Below are 16,823 nucleotides of genomic sequence, written 5' to 3'. Positions count from 1 at the left end.
TGGGGGAAGGGGGTGAGTGAGGAGAGTAGCATTTCCTAAAAAATATTTTCTACTCTCTAACCAAACACTAGAAAATATTTTCCGGAAAAAGTTTTTCACTCATCAACCAAACATGGAAAAATAAGTCATAAAACTATTTATATTCCATGAAAACATTTTCTAGGAAAATATTTTCCATGGGGTTTCCTTCGTACCAAAAATACCCTAAATATTTAAATATTAAGATGTCCTACGTTGACCATGTTGGAGCTTTGACTTGTTCTAAATGTTAATTGTTAGAATGTTCTAAGATGTAACTTGTTGACTGAAAGTCTTTGAAATGTTTAATTCGTTGTGAGAGACCTTAGATACTTGAATGATAAGTATCGGTCTATTTGGCCAAGCTTCTTGGAAGCAACAAGTAATTTTTTTTTTTAAAAAGGTATTTTTTGGAAAATTTGCGATATTTGGCAAAAGTGAAAAAGTGCTTTTCAGCGGAAGTAGAAGTAGTTTTTCTGCTTTCTGGTAGAAGCTACAAATTCTAGTTTCTTTCAAGAAATAGAAGCAGAAGTAAACAATTAATACATCTAAGACAAAAATATCATTACATAAATTTATATTTTTCAAATTATTCCTCGTTAAGTTAACATTTCTATTTTTCCTTCTTTTTACCATACAGTTATTCTCTTTTTTTATTCTATTATATTTTTATTCTCTCCCTCCTATTTCTCTCTGATATATTCTCCCTCCTATAAAATTCTCTTCTTTCATAGGGTGATTTATAAGAGTATATTTTAATTTATATTGAGTGATATATTTTAATCATCATGTAAATAAGAAGTAATACTAGATGCCCCGATATTATCGTTCTAGAATAACTATATTTTATATTGATTAAAATTTTAAATTATATTTTTCTATAATAAATATCACCACCCAAAATCCATTAAAGGTCGTGATGGCGCCGGACACCACTGTCAGGCAAGCCAACACTAAGAAGATAATTAAATTCTCATTTCAGTATTTTTTTGAAATCATTTCCTTTCCTTACATTAAGCAATATATAATGAACTTCATTGAGAAACTAATGATATCTTTAACCAATTTAAATACTAAATAATCCCATAGTCATCCAGAACCCGGCGTCACAAGTGCATGGGCAATTTCTAGGAATATAAAAATGTAATACAATAACTGTCCGGAATACAAATTGGACAGAAAGAAAATACAATACTCTGAAAGAGACTCTGCTGGCTGCGGGTCGTCTCGAGAGATGCAGCTCAGCTAAGTCTGCGTATCAACCATGCTGCTACGCCCACTAGAGATACATGTGCCTGTGCAACAAAAGTGCACAGCAAGTGTAGTATGAGTATGAAAACAACATGTACCCAGTAAGTATCCAGTCTAACCTCGAAGAAGTAGTGACGAGGGGTTGACTTCGACACTTACTAGTGATCCAATAATATCGGGTACAATAATGAAGTGAATAAACATGAAACAGAGTAAATGTATGAAATAGACAAGCATACAATACGTGATACAATTCCCCTCTTTATAATTTTACTCAAGCTCTCAGCTAGCAAGTTCCCTCCGTAACCGGAGCATATACATAGATATAGTGGATTTCATTAAGGAAGTTGTCATAATTCAAATCAGGGAAAAATCCCCAGATACACTGGCTTCTAGCCAAATATCACGCACGATTCCATGAGAATAATACATACATACATATATATATATATATATATATATATATATATATATATATAGGAAATGTCGTGGTGTAAAGTCCGATCCAACACAAAAGTAAATTGTGCACTACCAGAGGGTCGAATGACGCGAACCATAGATGCATCTATTAACCTGCCAAGGCGATCGACCCGCTCCCATAAGAGTAGTAGAAGGAAATACCCGCTCGCGAATCATACGTGCGACGCGGTCAAATATAAATTTAACATTTAAAATCATATTTCTTTCTTGATTCCTTATCAAAATAAGGGAAATTCAGCTTGTAGCTTTTAAGGAGACTACCCCGCTCGCGATACATACATGCGACGCGGTTACACATAGATTTATTAGGTCATTATAAGGTTCCTCAATTCTTTTCGAAAATACTAGGTTTAATGGAAATGCTTAAAATCGTAAATTCCTCAATTTAAATTCCTTTCAACAATTATTACGCAACCTCAATCTTATTTCTTCTCGAAGCAAGCAATAATCATAAATCAACAACAATATCAACAAGGCATGATGTAGCCTAAAAACTACCCGGACATAGGCATAATAGTAGCTATGCACGGACTCTCGTCACCTCGTGCGTACGTAGCCCCCGCAAATAGGAGCACATATTAATTACTTCACCTATGGGGTTAATTCCCTCTTACAAGGTTAGAAAGGAGACTCACCTCACTCCGAAGTTCTATAACCGGCTTCCTAAGTCCTTCCGACGACTCAGATCGATGCACCACGCTCCAAAATTAGCCAAATAATGGGCAAACAATGAAAATATACCCTAATACTTATAACAACTCAGTTTATATAATTTCCTAACTCCGCTCAAAAAGTTGACAAAATCGCCCTCGAGCCCACGTGCCCGGATTCCGAAATTTTTCGAAGATAAAGTTTACCCATGACCTCGCGAACTCAAATATATAATTTACTCTCAATTTCATGCCCAAATTCGTGGTCAAAATCCAAAAATACCAAATCTTAGGTTTCCTACCAAAACCCCTCAATTTCCACTAATTTCCATGTTCAAATCCATATATATCCATGTATTTAACTCAAAACTAGTATAAACCACTTACTTCATGCTTGCTGATGAAAATGGCACTCCCAAGTTGCTCCAAAAATCGGCTCCCATGAAAGATTTGAGATGAAATGAGGTAAAACCCGCTTTTAAAACACTTCACTGCCTAGTCTGACCCTTCTTCGCGAACGCGGAACATCCCTCGCGTTCGCGAAGCTCAAAACTCTCAGGCACAAAATTCCTTCTTCGCGAACGCGGCAAGCCCCTCGCGTTCGCAAAGCACAATCTGCCTCAGCCTCCCAACTCCTCTACGCGAACTCGAGACAGGACCCGCGAACGTGAAGCTCTACCAGCTCGCCCTTCGCTAACGCGTCTGCCCACTCGCGAACGCGTTGAAAACAAAAGATCCCAGTCCGAATTTCCTTCTTCACGAACGCATGAGTCCTTTCGCATTCGCGAAGAACAACTTCGACACCAGCAAACCAGCAACAGTAATTTAACCAAAATTGCCCCGAAACACACCCGAGGCCCCCGGGACCCCATCCAATCACATCAACCAGTCCCATAACACAACAGGGACCTGCTCGAGGCCTCAAATCACATCAAACAACGCTAGAACCATGAATCACACTCCAATTCAAGCTTAATGAACTTTAGAATTTCAAACTTGTACATTCGATGCTGAAACCTATCCAATCACGTCCGATTGACCTCAAATTTTGTACACAAGTCATATTCAACATTACGAACCTACTCCAACTTCTAGAATCAGAATCCGACCCCGATATCAAAAAGTCCACTCTGGTCAAACTTCTCAAAAATTATCAAATTTCTAACTTCAGCCGAATGACTCCAAAATGACCTACGGACCTCCAAATCCACTTCTGATCGCGCTCCCAATACCAGAATCACCATACGAAGCTATTCCTAGACTCGAAATCCCAAACGGACATCGTTAACGCTGCCATGCACTTCATCTCAAATTTATGAAATTCGCCCAAAAATGCTAACTTCCACAATAGGCGTCGAAACGCTCATGGGTCATCCAAAACCCGATCCGGACATACTCCCAAGTCCAACATCATCATATGAACCTGCTGGAACCTTCAAATCCCGATTCCGAGGTCGTTTACTTAAAAATCCAATCTTAGTCAATTCTTCTGACTTAACGCTTTTGAAATGAGAATTTTTTTTCCTAATCCAATCCGAACTTCCCGAATTTCGATTCTGATGATACATACAAGTCATAATATCTGAAGTGAAGCTACTCACGGCCTCAAACTGCCGAACGACGCGCAAGAGCTCAAAACAACCGGTCGGGTCGTTACAATAATTATTTAAATTTATTTTCTTTTCTAAATAATATTAATTGCAAACTAAATCTTTACGGTCCTTTTTTATAATTTGACACTCAAAAGTACTTTTAGAATAATTGGCCAAACACAAGTTGCTTGCGAAAAGTACTGCTCAATGAATTGGCCAAATACATACTGCTACTTTGCACAAGTATTTTTTGTATTTTTTCGAAAAATACTTTTAAGCTAAAGTACTTTTAAAAATAAAAACAATTTTTGGGGCTTAGCCAGACGGGCTTTATGTTGATGTCATTGCGCCGCTGTGATGTTTCATACTCAAGCTCGATATGCATTCATGTCACACGACGCCAACAAGCCATGCAGTGACTCAAAAAAGGGGTGGGGTGGGGTGGATGGGTGGGTGGGTGGGCAAATGTGAGAAACATCATAATTGCCCAACGACACTAATATAGATCCCTTCTGACCAAGACGCATTTTGAGTTTTTTTTTTTTAATTTGTATTCCCTCGAAAACAACACGCCACTGGAGTTGTTGAGCCAAAACGTGCACATTGTGGAAAAAAATTTCTACACAGTCTGTATTTCTATCTGAATAGAAATGTCGGTGATATTGTCATAATTAGGGGTGGCAAACAGGCGGGTCGGATATGGTACGGGTAATGAAAAACGGATAAAATTATCTGACTCGACCCATATTTAATACGGATAAAAAACGAGTTAACCGGCGGATAATATAGGTAACCATATTATCCATGACTTCTTGAATATTGGGAAAATTCTTATTCTTCCAAACTTGAGTAACCCCTAATTTAAGGCTTTACAAATGTAAAAGTTAAAGGCGAAATGGCCTAAGGGCCACTTAAAACTTGCACCCGTTTGTCATCCCGGTATATAAACTCAAACTTTCCCAGTTTAACACCTATACTTGATGAACTAAATACTAATAAACACCTTTGACCATTGACCATGCTTATGTGGCCTTTACTTAGATGATGTGGCTAAGGTGCGTGTAATCCAAATTTCTAAGGAGCGTGAAAGTGATAATCTTCATTTATAAAAAAAGGATTGAAATAAAAAAATGAAAAGAGAAAGGTTCAAAAAAAGAAGAAAGAAACAGTTGACTTTCTTCATCTTCCCATCCGGAGTCCACTCCCAACCCCTTCATTTCGCTTGCTTTTCCCCCTTTTTCCCTTTCTATCAAATCAAACCTATAAATGCTCCATCGCAAATCCTTCATCCTTCACACAAAACTGCACCCGTTAAATCATCTCGTCTCACATACAGAAAATTACCATTCATGCTTTCACAAAGTTTCAGAAGAAAATAAAAAAGATAGCACCTTCGTCTTACTGTACTCACCAAAAAAAAATCCAAAAAAACCATCTCTATTGATAAAAAATCAGAGATGCTAATATTATAGTCTGTTTCTGATCGGGCATCCTTTGTATCAGCCAATAATTTTTTGCTAGTTTATTTTTTTAGTCCTCTTCATCGAGCAGTTTTATGGAGAAAAGTGGTAGTAAGATGGTGTTATGTGTTGTGTGTCTATTGAGAATTTACAGTTGAGGGGGATCAGGGGCGGATCTATGTAGAGGTGACATGATGGCATGCCACCTGGTCGCTCGGATAGAATTTCATGTAATCACTGGTGTTTCACTAGTATTTCGCGTAGAAATAGTCTATAAACAACTAGTAGCACCCCAAGTCACAAAGTAGCCCTTCCCAAGCCCAATGGCCATGATCGATCCTCCTTTCACTCATATTGAATACTTTTCCGTGTTCCTTCTTTCCAAATTGTTTTCTTTTCTCCTCTTTTTCTTAATTTCTTTTATCTTCATGTTTATATTTTCCCTATGTACAAGCTCATTTTATTAGTAGTTCTGTAACGACCTGCCGGTCATTTTAATAATTAACGCCCCGATCCCCTATTAACTGCTTTTCCCGTATTTATTTCTGCTATTCTGAGTTGCCGGGAGGTTTCGTTTTGAGTTTCGGAGTGTTTTGGGACACTTAGTCCCTAAATGAGAGTTTAAGCTCTAGAAGTTGGACCGTAGTCGGAGCAGTGTGAAGACGACCTCGGAATGGAATTCCGTCGGTTCTGTTAGCTCCGTTGGGTGATTTCGGGCTTAGAGGCGTGTTCGGATTGTGTTTTGGGGGTCTGTAGCTTAATTAGGCTTGAAATGCCGAAAGTTGAATTTTTGAAGTTTCCGATTCGGTAGTGAGATTTTGATATCGGGGTCGGAATGGAGTTCCGGAAGTCGCAGTAGGTCCGTTGTGTCATTTGGGATGTGTGTGCAAAGTTCCAGGTCATTCGGACAAGGTTTGATAAACTTTTTGATCAAAAGCGGAATTCGGAAGTCTTTAGAGTTTTTAGGCTTGAATCCATGGTTAATTCGATGTTCGATGTTGTTTTAGGTGTTTTGAGGATTGGTACAAGTTTGGAAGGGGTATATGACTTGCTCGTGCCTTTGGTTGAGGTCCTGGGGGCCTTAGGGTAATTTCGGGTGGTTAACGGGTGATTTTGAGTTGAGTTTGGTAGCTGAAGGAGTTCTGTTGCTGTCATAACCACACCTGTGGCTAGGGGACCGCAGGTGCGGGCACACAGGAGCGGATAGGAAGCCGCATATGCGGCCAAGAGAGGGGCAGGCTGGGATCGCAGAAGCGAGGTCCTGGTCGCACCTGCGATTGCGCAGATGCGGCCCTGGTGTTTTAAGTGAAGTTCGTAGGTGCGCACCTCAGACTGCAGGTGGGGGTCCGCAGGTGCAACTATTTAACCGCAGGTGCAGTTTTGCTGGGGCAGAAACTATAAATTCCACCCTTCGCGATTTTTGACCATTTCTCTCAATTTTTCATTCGGGGTGAAGCTTTGGAGGACATTTTCAAGGGAGATTTTCAGAGGGATTCATTGAGGTAAGGTCTTTGGTCCTTAAGCTCGTTATTATGGTGATTTTTATCATTGTAAGCATGAAAATTGAAGGAAAATCAGTGGTAAAATGGGGGTTAGGGCTTGGTTAATTGGAGAGCTTAGAGCGGTGATTTGAGGGACCATTTGAGGTCCGATTTTGGTACTTTTGGTATGACTGAACTCGTGAGAGTGTGAGGATCCCGAATTTGTAAATTTTACCCGATTCCGAGATGTGGTCCCGAGGGGGGAGGGGGGCATTTTGGTCATTTTTCCTAATTTCACGTATTTGCTTAGAATTAATTAGTTGAGTTAGTTACTTGAAGTGTTATTTACATTATGCAATTACTTTGAATAAATTTGGGTCATTTAGAGTCGGATACTCGTGGCAAGAACGTGGTATAGATTTGATTGAGCTGGTTCGAGGTAAGTGGCTTGTCTAACCTTGTGTGGGGGAAACTCCCCTTAGGATTTGGTACTATATTTGAAATACCTTGTACGTGAGGTGACGAGCGCGTACTTGTGCTGATTGTTGAAAATCCTGTTTTTCATTTAAGTATCTATAATTTCGTATTTTTCTTCACTGTTTACACTACTTGAACTTTGTGCTTACTGTTAGCTTAGGAAAGCATGCCTAAATGACTAAATTTCCTACTTGCTCAAACTGCCTTATTTGAACTCTGTGCAGCATGCTAGGTTAGAATTACCTGCCTATTTTGATATTAAATTGAATTGAGTTGATTATTCTTGTGTTGTTGTTGCGTGTTTACATTGGGACTACAGGCGGTTCCCAGTAGATCTCCCTTCTGTTTATTTGGGACTACGGATGTGGTATTCCGATAGATCCCCCCTGCACAGTGATATGGACTACGGGACAACACCCGTGAGATCAACTGATTATTTGCTTTTGGGGCTACAAGACGGGATCCTGGTAGACCCCCGGTTGTTATCTCTATGTTGAGTTGTATACCTTCTGTGATTATTTGCCTTGGTTGTGGTTGTTTTTTCTCTTATTATCTGTATTTCTTTACTACTGCTCATCTTCCTTATATAGTATTGTCTATGACCGGTAGGGCCCTGACCTTCCTCGTCACTACTCGACCGAGGTTAGGCTTGGCACTTACTGGGTATCGCTCTGGTGTACTCATGCCCTTTCCTGCACATGTTTTTGTGTGTGCAGATCCAGGTACTTCCACTCAGTCTTATCACCCTTGAGGCGAGGCGCTTCTGTAGAGACTTCGAGGTATATCTACCGCGTCCGCAGACCGAGGAGTTCTTTTCTATTCTCTGTACTAGTATAGACCTTCTGTATCTTCCTTGTTGATAGACATTTCTGGAGTTAGAGCCTTTTTATGTACTCTTAGCTTGTGATTCATGGGGTTCCGAATTTTGGGAGTGTTAGGTTGAGATTCTTGTATTGTTATATGCTGGGCGGCATCTTAAACACTGTTTCATTTTGTAATCTCGGTTCCTTTTTTAATTGTTTTCTTTTCGCAATTGTTTCTTTTCCGCATTTGTTAGGCTTACCTAGTCATAGGGACTAGGTGCCGTCACGACTGTTCACGGAGGGCGAAGTTGGGTCATGACAAGTTGGTATCGGAGCTCTAGGTTCATAGGAGTCATGAATCACAGGCCGATTTATTAGAGTCTCGCGGATCGGTACGGAGACGTCTGTGCTTATCCACGAGAGGCTATGTAACTGTTAAGAAAATTTCACTTCATTTGAATTCCTTGTCGTGCGAGATTTTCGATATCGAAATTCTAAATTTCTGTCTTCTATTCTCTCACAGATGGTGAAGACACGTGCTACTGGAGGTGACCAGACACCCGCGCCCCCTGCGAGAGCCGTCAGAGGTCGGGGCCGGGGTAGAGGTTGAGGACGCGCACGCGGTGCAGCCAGAGCACCCGTGCGAGCTGCTACCGATGAGCCACCATCAGTTCCAGCTGGAGCCCATGCGCCTGATACACCCACAACTACTACTACTCCAGCACTACATGAGACTCTTGCTCAGTTTATGAGTATGTACACCACTCTTGCTCAGGCAGGGCTGCTTCCCCTTCCTGCAGCCACATCCCAGGCCGGGGGAGGAGCACAGACTCCCGCCGCCGCACTCCAGAGCAGCGAGTGCATATTGAGCAAATTCCAGAGATTGTACCGGCACAGCTTGTAGCCCTAGTTCAGCCCGAGGAGGGGGCAATGGCTTCAGAGGAGGAGCAGAAGAGGCTTGAGAGGTTCTAAAAGTACCAGCCTCCTACGTTCAGTGGACTAGCATCAGAGGATGCTCTGGGATTTCTAGAGGGGTGTAACCGTATCCTCCGCACTATGGGTATAGCAGGATCGAGCGGGGTTTCCTTCACCACCTTTCAGCTTCGAGGAGCCGCCTATGAGTGGTGGCGTGCTTATGAGTTAGACAGCCTGGACGAGGCAGCTTCCCTGACTTGGACTCAGTTTTCAGATATGCTCACGAGGGAGTATGTTCCTTAGAGCCTCAGGGACGCATGGTGCGCGGAGTTTGAGCGCTTGCGCCAGGGTACTATGACTGTCTCAGAGTATGCTGTCCGTTACACCGATCTGGCTAGACATGCACCAGTCCTGGTTTCCACTGTTCGCGAGAGGGTTCGCCGGTTCATTGGGGGGCTTATTCCCAGCAACAAGTCCAGCATGGCTCGGGAGTTGGAGATAGACATCTCTTATCAACAGGCGGTGAGCATTGCTAGAAGAGTAGAGGGTATGCATGCTCGGGACCAAGAGGAGAGGGAGGCCAAGAGATCTCGAGAGTCGGGCCATTATTCTGGTGCCTGTGCCCCAGCTTCAGCTCGTCATGGTAGGGGCTATATGAGTCGCCCCGTTCATTCAGCTTTTCCAGCTGCCGGTGGTATTCCAGCTCCTCCTAGACCTCAGGAGCCTTATTATGCACCTCTAGTATCTAGTGTGCCTCCTGCACGGGTGCTTCCAGTGGTTAGTCCACCAGACCTGGCCCGAGCCAGTCACAGCCACCACGACATCCCAGGGCTTGTTTTGAGTATGGCGACACACGCCATATGGTGAGGGATTGCCCTAGGCTTGGGAGGGGTGCAGCATCACAGAATTCTCAGCCACAGCGTGCTCCGCATAGTTCTCAGGCTATGATTACAGCACCAGTTGCTACCCCACCTGCCCCGCCAGCTAGAGGTGGAGGTCGGGGAGGTAGAGGTCGCCCTAGAGGGGGAGTCCAGGCCAGATACTATGCCCTTCCTACCCGTACTGAGGCCGTTGCCTCCGATTCTGTCATCATAGGTACTAGAGATGCATCGGTTCTATTCGATCCAGGCTCCACTTGTTCTTATGTGTCCTCTTAATTTGCCCCGTATTTGGGCATATCTCAGGATTCTTTGAGTTCTCCTGTTTATGTTTCTACTCCTGTTGGAGATTCTCTTGTTGTGGACCGCGTTTATTGGTTGTGTTTGATTGCTCATAGTGGTTTTGAGGCCAGAGCCGATCTATTATTGCTCAGCATGGTAGACTTTGATATTATTCTGGGCATGGACTGGTTGTCACCCCATTATGCTATTCTTGATTGTCACGCGAAAACCGTGACGCTGGCTGTGCCAGGTGTACCGCGAGTAGAGTGGAGGGGTACCTTAGATCATCTTCCAGTAGAGTTATTTCATTTCTTAAGGCTTAACGTATGGTTGAGAAGGGGTGTGACGCGTATCTAGCTTATGTGAGAGATGTCAGTATTGATACCCATACAGTTGATTCAGTCCCAGTAGTACGGGATTTCTCTGATGTGTTTCCAGCTAATCTTCCGGGCATGCCGCCCGATAGAGACATTGATTTTGGCATTGATCTGTTGCCGGTCACTCAGCCCATTTCTATTCCTCCGTACCGTATGGCTCCTCCTGAGTTGAAGGAGTTGAAGGAACAGTTACAAGAATTGCTTGATAAGGGTTTCATTCGGCCCAATGTATCACCTTGGGGTGCTCCTGTCTTATTTGTGAAGAAGAAGGATGGTTCTATGTGTATGTGTATTGATTATCGCCAGTTGAACAAGGTTACAGTGAAGAACCGTTATCCTTTGCCTCGTATTGATGACCTGTTTGATCAATTACATGGTGCATGTGTGTTTTCTAAGATTGACTTATGTTCAGGCTATCATCAGTTGAAGAATTCGGGAGCCAGATATCCCGAAGACTGCCTTCAGGACTTAGTATGGTCATTACGAGTTCCTTGTTATGTCATTTGGGCTGACCAATGCCCCAACAGCCTTTATGCATTTGATGCACAATGTATTCCGGCCATATCTTGACTCATTCGTCATTGTCTTTATTGATGACATTCTGGTATATTCCCGGAGTCGGGAAGGTCATGAGCAGCACCTGAGGACAGTGCTAGACTTTGAGAGAGAAGAAATTATATGCTAAGTTCTCGAAATGTGAGTTTTGGTTGTATTCCGTGGAACTCTTGGCTCACGTGGTATCTAGTGAGGGGATAAAGGTGGATCCGAAGAAAGTGGAAGCAGTGCAGAGTTGGCCCAGACCATCCTCAGCTACAGAGATCCGTAGTTTTCTTGGCTTGGCGGGTTATTACCGTCGACTTTTGAGGGATTTTCATCCATTGCAGCACCTATGGTCAGACTGACCCAGAAGGGTGCTCCGTTCCAGTGGACGGAAGAGTGTGAGGAGAGCTTTCAGAAGCTCAAGGCAGCATTGACTACAGCCCCAGTTTTGATATTGCCTACCGGTTCGGGGTCTTATACTGTCTATTGTGATGCCTCGAGGATTGGCCTTGGAGCGGTATTGATGCAGGACGGTAGGGTGATTGCCTACGCGTCCAGACAGTTGAAGGTTCATGAGAAGAATTATCCTGTCCATGATCTTGAGTTAGCTGCTATTGTTCATGCCTTGAAGATCTGGCATCATTATTTGTACGGTGTGCCTTGTGAGATTTATACTGATCACCGGAGTTTGCAGCATCTGTTCAAGCAGAAGGACCTTAATTTGTGTTAGAGGAGGTGGTTAGAGCTGCTGAAGGACTATGATATCACTATTTTGTATCACCCGGGCAAGGCTAATGTGGTGGCCGATGCTTTGAGTCGCCAGGCAAATAGTTTGGGGAGTTTGGCTTATTTACCAGCAGCAGAGAGGCCAATGACGATGGATGTTCAGGCCTTAGCCAGTTAGTTTGTGAGATTGGATCTTTCGGAGCCTAGTCGGGTCGTTGCTTGTGTGGTTTCTCATTCTTCCTTGTTCGATCGTATTCGAGAGCGGCAGTTTGATGACCTTCATTTATGTGCCCTTAGGGACCGGGTTCTGCAGGGTGATGCCAGAGATGTCACCATTGGTGATGACGGGGTATTAAGGATACAGGGTCGGGTTTGTGTACCCAATGTTGATGGGCTTCGGGACTTGATTCTAGAGGAGGCCCATAGTTCGCGGTATTCCATCCAGCCGGGTGCTGCGAAGATGTATCAGGATTTGAGACAGCACTATTGGTGGAGGCGGATGAAGAAAGATATAGTTGGGTTTGTAGCTCGGTGCCTCAATTGTCAGCAAGTAAAGTATGAGCACCAGAGGTCGGGTGGATTGCTTCAGCAGATAGAGATTCCGGAGTGGAAGTGGGAGCGGATCACCATGGACTTCGTAGTTGGGCTCCCACGGACTTTGAAGAAGTTCGATTCCATTTGGGTGATTGTGGATCGTCTGACCAAGTCCGCACATTTCATTCCTATGTGTACTACCTATTCTTCGGAGCGGTTGGCGGACATTTATATCCGGGAGATTGTCTGTCTGCATGGTATTCTAGTTTCTATTATTTCAGATAGAGGTACTCAGTTCACATCACGGTTTTGGAGGGCCGTACAGCGTGAGTTGGGAACTCGGGTAGAGTTGAGCACATCATTTCACCCCAGAGGACGGACAGTCCGAGCGTACCATTCAAATTCGTGAGGATATGCTCCGTGCGTGTGTGATGGAGTTTGGGGGTTCTTGGGATCAGTTCTTGCCACTGGCTGAGTTTGCTTACAACAACAGCTATCAGTCCAGCATTCAGATGGCACCATACGAGGCCTTGTATGGTAGGCGGTGTAGGTCCCCGGTGGGTTGGTTCGAGCCGGGCGAGGCTAGATTATTAGGCACAGACTTAGTACAGGATGCTTTGGAGAAAGTCAAGGTGATTTAGGATAGACTCCGTACAGCCCAGTCCAGACAGAAGAGTTATGCGGACCGAAAGGTTCTTGATGTTTCCTATATGGTTGGAGAGCGGGTTTCGCCTATGAAGGGCGTTATGAGATTTGGGAAGAAAGGGAAATTGAGTTCAAGGTTTATTGGCCCTTTTGAGATATTGCGGCGTGTTGGGGAGGTTGCTTATGAGCTTGCCTTACCTCCCAGCTTGGCCGGAGTTCATCCGGTATTTCATGTTTCGATGCTCCGAAGGTATCACGGTGATCCGTCGCACGTGTTGGATTTCAGTTCAGTCCAGTTGGACAAGGATCTATCTTATGTTGAGGAGCCAGTGGCGATATTGGACAGGCAAGTTCGAAAGCTGAGGTCAAAGAACATTGCATCAGTGAAGGTTCTGTGGCGGGGTCAGCCGGTCGAGGAGGCCACTTGGGAGACCGAGCAGGATATGCGCAGCCGTTACCCTCATCTTTTCACTACTTCAGGTATGTCTTTATGCTCGTTCGAGGACGAACGAATATTTTAAGAGGGGGAGGATGTAACGACCCGACCGGTTGTTTTAAGAATTAACGCCCCGATCCCCTATTAACTGCTTTCCCCGTGTTTATTTCTGCTATTCTGAGTTGCCGGGAGGTTTCGTTTTGAGTTTCGGAGTGTTTTGGGACACTTAGTCCCCAAATAAGAGTTTAAGCTTTAGAATTTGGACCGTAGTCGGAGCAGTGTGAAGACGACCTCGAATGGAATTTCGTCGGTTCTGTTAGCGCCGTTGGGTGATTTCGGGCTTAGGGGCGTGTTCGGATTGTGTTTTGGGGGTCCGTAGCTTAATTTAGCTTGAAATGCCAAAAGTTGATTTTTTGAAGTTTCCGGTTCGGTAGTGAGATTTTGATATCGGGGTTGGAATGGAGTTCCGAAAGTCGCAGTAGGTCCGTTGTGTCATTTGGGATGTGTGTGCAATGTTTCAGGTCATTCGGACGAGGTTTGATAGACTTTTTGATCAAAATCGGAATTTGGAAGTCTTTAGACTTAGGCTTGAATCCATGGTTAATTCGATGTTTCGATGTTGTTTTAGGTGTTTTGAGGATTCGTACAAGTTTGGAAGGTAGTATATGACTTGCTCGTGCCTTTGGTTGAGGTCCCGGGGGCCTCGGGGTGATTTCGGGTGGTTAACGGGTGATTTTGAGTTGAGTTTGGCAGCTGAAGAAGTTCTGTTGCTATCATAACTGCACCTGCATCTAGAGGATCGCAGGTGCGGGCACGCAGGAGCGGATAGGAAGCCGTAGATGCGGCCAAGAGAGGGGCAGGCTGGGATTGCAGAAGCGAGGTCCTGGTCGCACCTGCGATTGCGCAGATGCGGGATTTCTTGCGTAGGTGCGGCCCTAGTGTTTTAAGTGAAGTTTGCAGGTGCGCACCTCGGACCGCAGGTGCGGGTCCGCAGGTGCAACTATTTAACCGCAGGTGCGGTTTTGCTGGGGCAGAAACTATAAATTCCACCCTTCGCGATTTTTGATCATTTCTCTCAATTTTTCATTCGGGGTGAAGCTTTGGAGGGCATTTTCAAGGGAGATTTTCAGAGGGATTCATTGAGGTAAGGTCTTTGGTCCTTAAGCTCGTTATTATGGTAATTTTTATCATTGTAAGCATGAAAATTGAAGGAAAATCAGTGGTAAATTGGGGGTTAGGGCTTGGTTAATTGGAGAGCTTAGAGTGGTGATTTGAGGGACCATTTGAGGTCCGATTTTGGTACTTTTGGTATGAATGAACTCGTGATAGTGTGAGGATCCCGAATTTGTAAATTTTACCCGATTCCGAGACGTGGGCCGGAGGGGGCATTTTGGTCATTTTTTCTAATTTCGCGTATTAGCTTAGAATTAATTAGTTGAATTAGTTACTTGAAGTGTTATTTACATTATGCAATTACTTTGAATAGATTTGGGCCATTTGGAGTCGGATACTCATGGCAAGAACATGGTATAGATTTGATTGAGCTGATTCGAGATAAGTGGCTTGTCTAACCTTGTGTGGGGGAAACTCCCCTTAGGATTTGGTACTGTGATATTTGAAATGCCTTGTACGTGAGGTGACGAGCGTGTACTTGTGTTGATTGTTGAAATTCCTGTTTTTCATTTAAGTATCTATAATTTCATCTTTTTCTTCACTGTTTACACTACTTGAACTTTGAGCTTACTGTTAGCTTAGGAAAGCATGCCTAAATGACTAAATTGCCTACTTGCTCAAACTGCCTTATCTGAACTCTGTGTAGCATGCTAGGTTAGAATTACCCTTGAGGCGAGGCACTTCTGTAGAGACTTTGAGGTATATCTGCCGCGTCCGCAGACCGAGGAGTCCCTTTCTATTCTCTGTACTAGTATAGCCCTTCTGTATCTTCCTTGTTGATAGACATTTCTGGAGTTAGAGCCTTTTTATGTACTCTTAGCTTGTGATTCATGGGGTTCCGAATTTTGGAAGTGTTAGGTTGAGATTCTTGTACTGTTATATGCCGGGCGACATCTTAAACACTGTTTTATTTTTTTATCTCAGTTTTTTTAATTGTTTTCTTTCCGCATTTGTTAGGCTTACCTAGTCGTAGGAACTAGGTGCCGTCACGACTGTTCACGGAGGGCGAACTTGGGTCGTGACAAGTTCTTTAGATTATAAAAGTATATTTGCCTATGTTTTCTTGTTCTAGATCTCAATTTTTTTTATTTGAATATGTTTTTAATCATTTTTCTTTTTTATCTAGTTAATATTATTTTTTTCCTTTAAAGGACCAAATATATCCACTTTCGCTATCATGTATTTATTTATGCACCAAAAGATCTTGTAAAGCAAACCAAAATTAACTCAAAATGGATCGAACCAAACTGAATCGATTTAATTTAAAATATAGAAAACCTGTCAAATGCACGTATACCTAAATTCAACCTCTTTGACTACTGGTAAGTTTACACTAAATACAGTGGCACCCGCAACCATCAAATCCTGGATCCACTTCTGAGGGAGATAGTGGAGATGAGGCAGTAGAGGGGGTTTTAGTAGAGGTAGCTGCGCTGAAAGAAGGGGGGGGGGGGAGGAAGGAGTGAAGTGGAAACAAGACCAAAACTTCTAAAATTGCTAGTAAAATAAATTGTTTAAAAGATGTGGGACCACAAATTACATGTGTCAAATAATAAAAAGCTAAGCATGACATATTATCCAAGTAGCCGCAATTGAGACACACGCTCAGTCCAAAGTGTTTATTAATACTCAATTTGTTAAGTTGAGGTGTTAAAATAAAAAACCCAAGAGTTTATATACCGGCTTGACAAATGGATGCAAGTTTAGGTAGCCAGTAGGTCGTCTTACTAAAGTCAAACCCATTAGTTATCCATTTTCTAAATGGATAATATGGTTATTATCTATATTGACCCATTTTTTAAAAAAGTTCATTATCCAACTCATTTTCAGTAAATAATATGGTTGGTTAACTCTTTTCTTTTAACCGTTTTGCCACCACTAGTCATAACTACAACACAAAGGTATTAAAGTTCTGAGACAACACCTCTTCATTCACTCTAGATGTCACGACCCCAGTTCGCCCTCCGTAAACTGTCGTGACGGCACCGAGTCACCTCGACTAGGTAAGCCTGCCAAGTGCGGAAAAACAATAGAAACCTTGCGGAAATTATAACTTAAACCAAGATTTAACAAAAGGAAACGAAATGAAAAATGCCACTCTGCAC

This window comes from Nicotiana attenuata, unplaced genomic scaffold (genome assembly GCF_001879085.1).
Source record: "Nicotiana attenuata strain UT unplaced genomic scaffold, NIATTr2, whole genome shotgun sequence".
Classification (NCBI taxonomy): domain Eukaryota; kingdom Viridiplantae; phylum Streptophyta; class Magnoliopsida; order Solanales; family Solanaceae; genus Nicotiana; species Nicotiana attenuata.
This window is presented reverse-complemented; position numbering follows the sequence as displayed.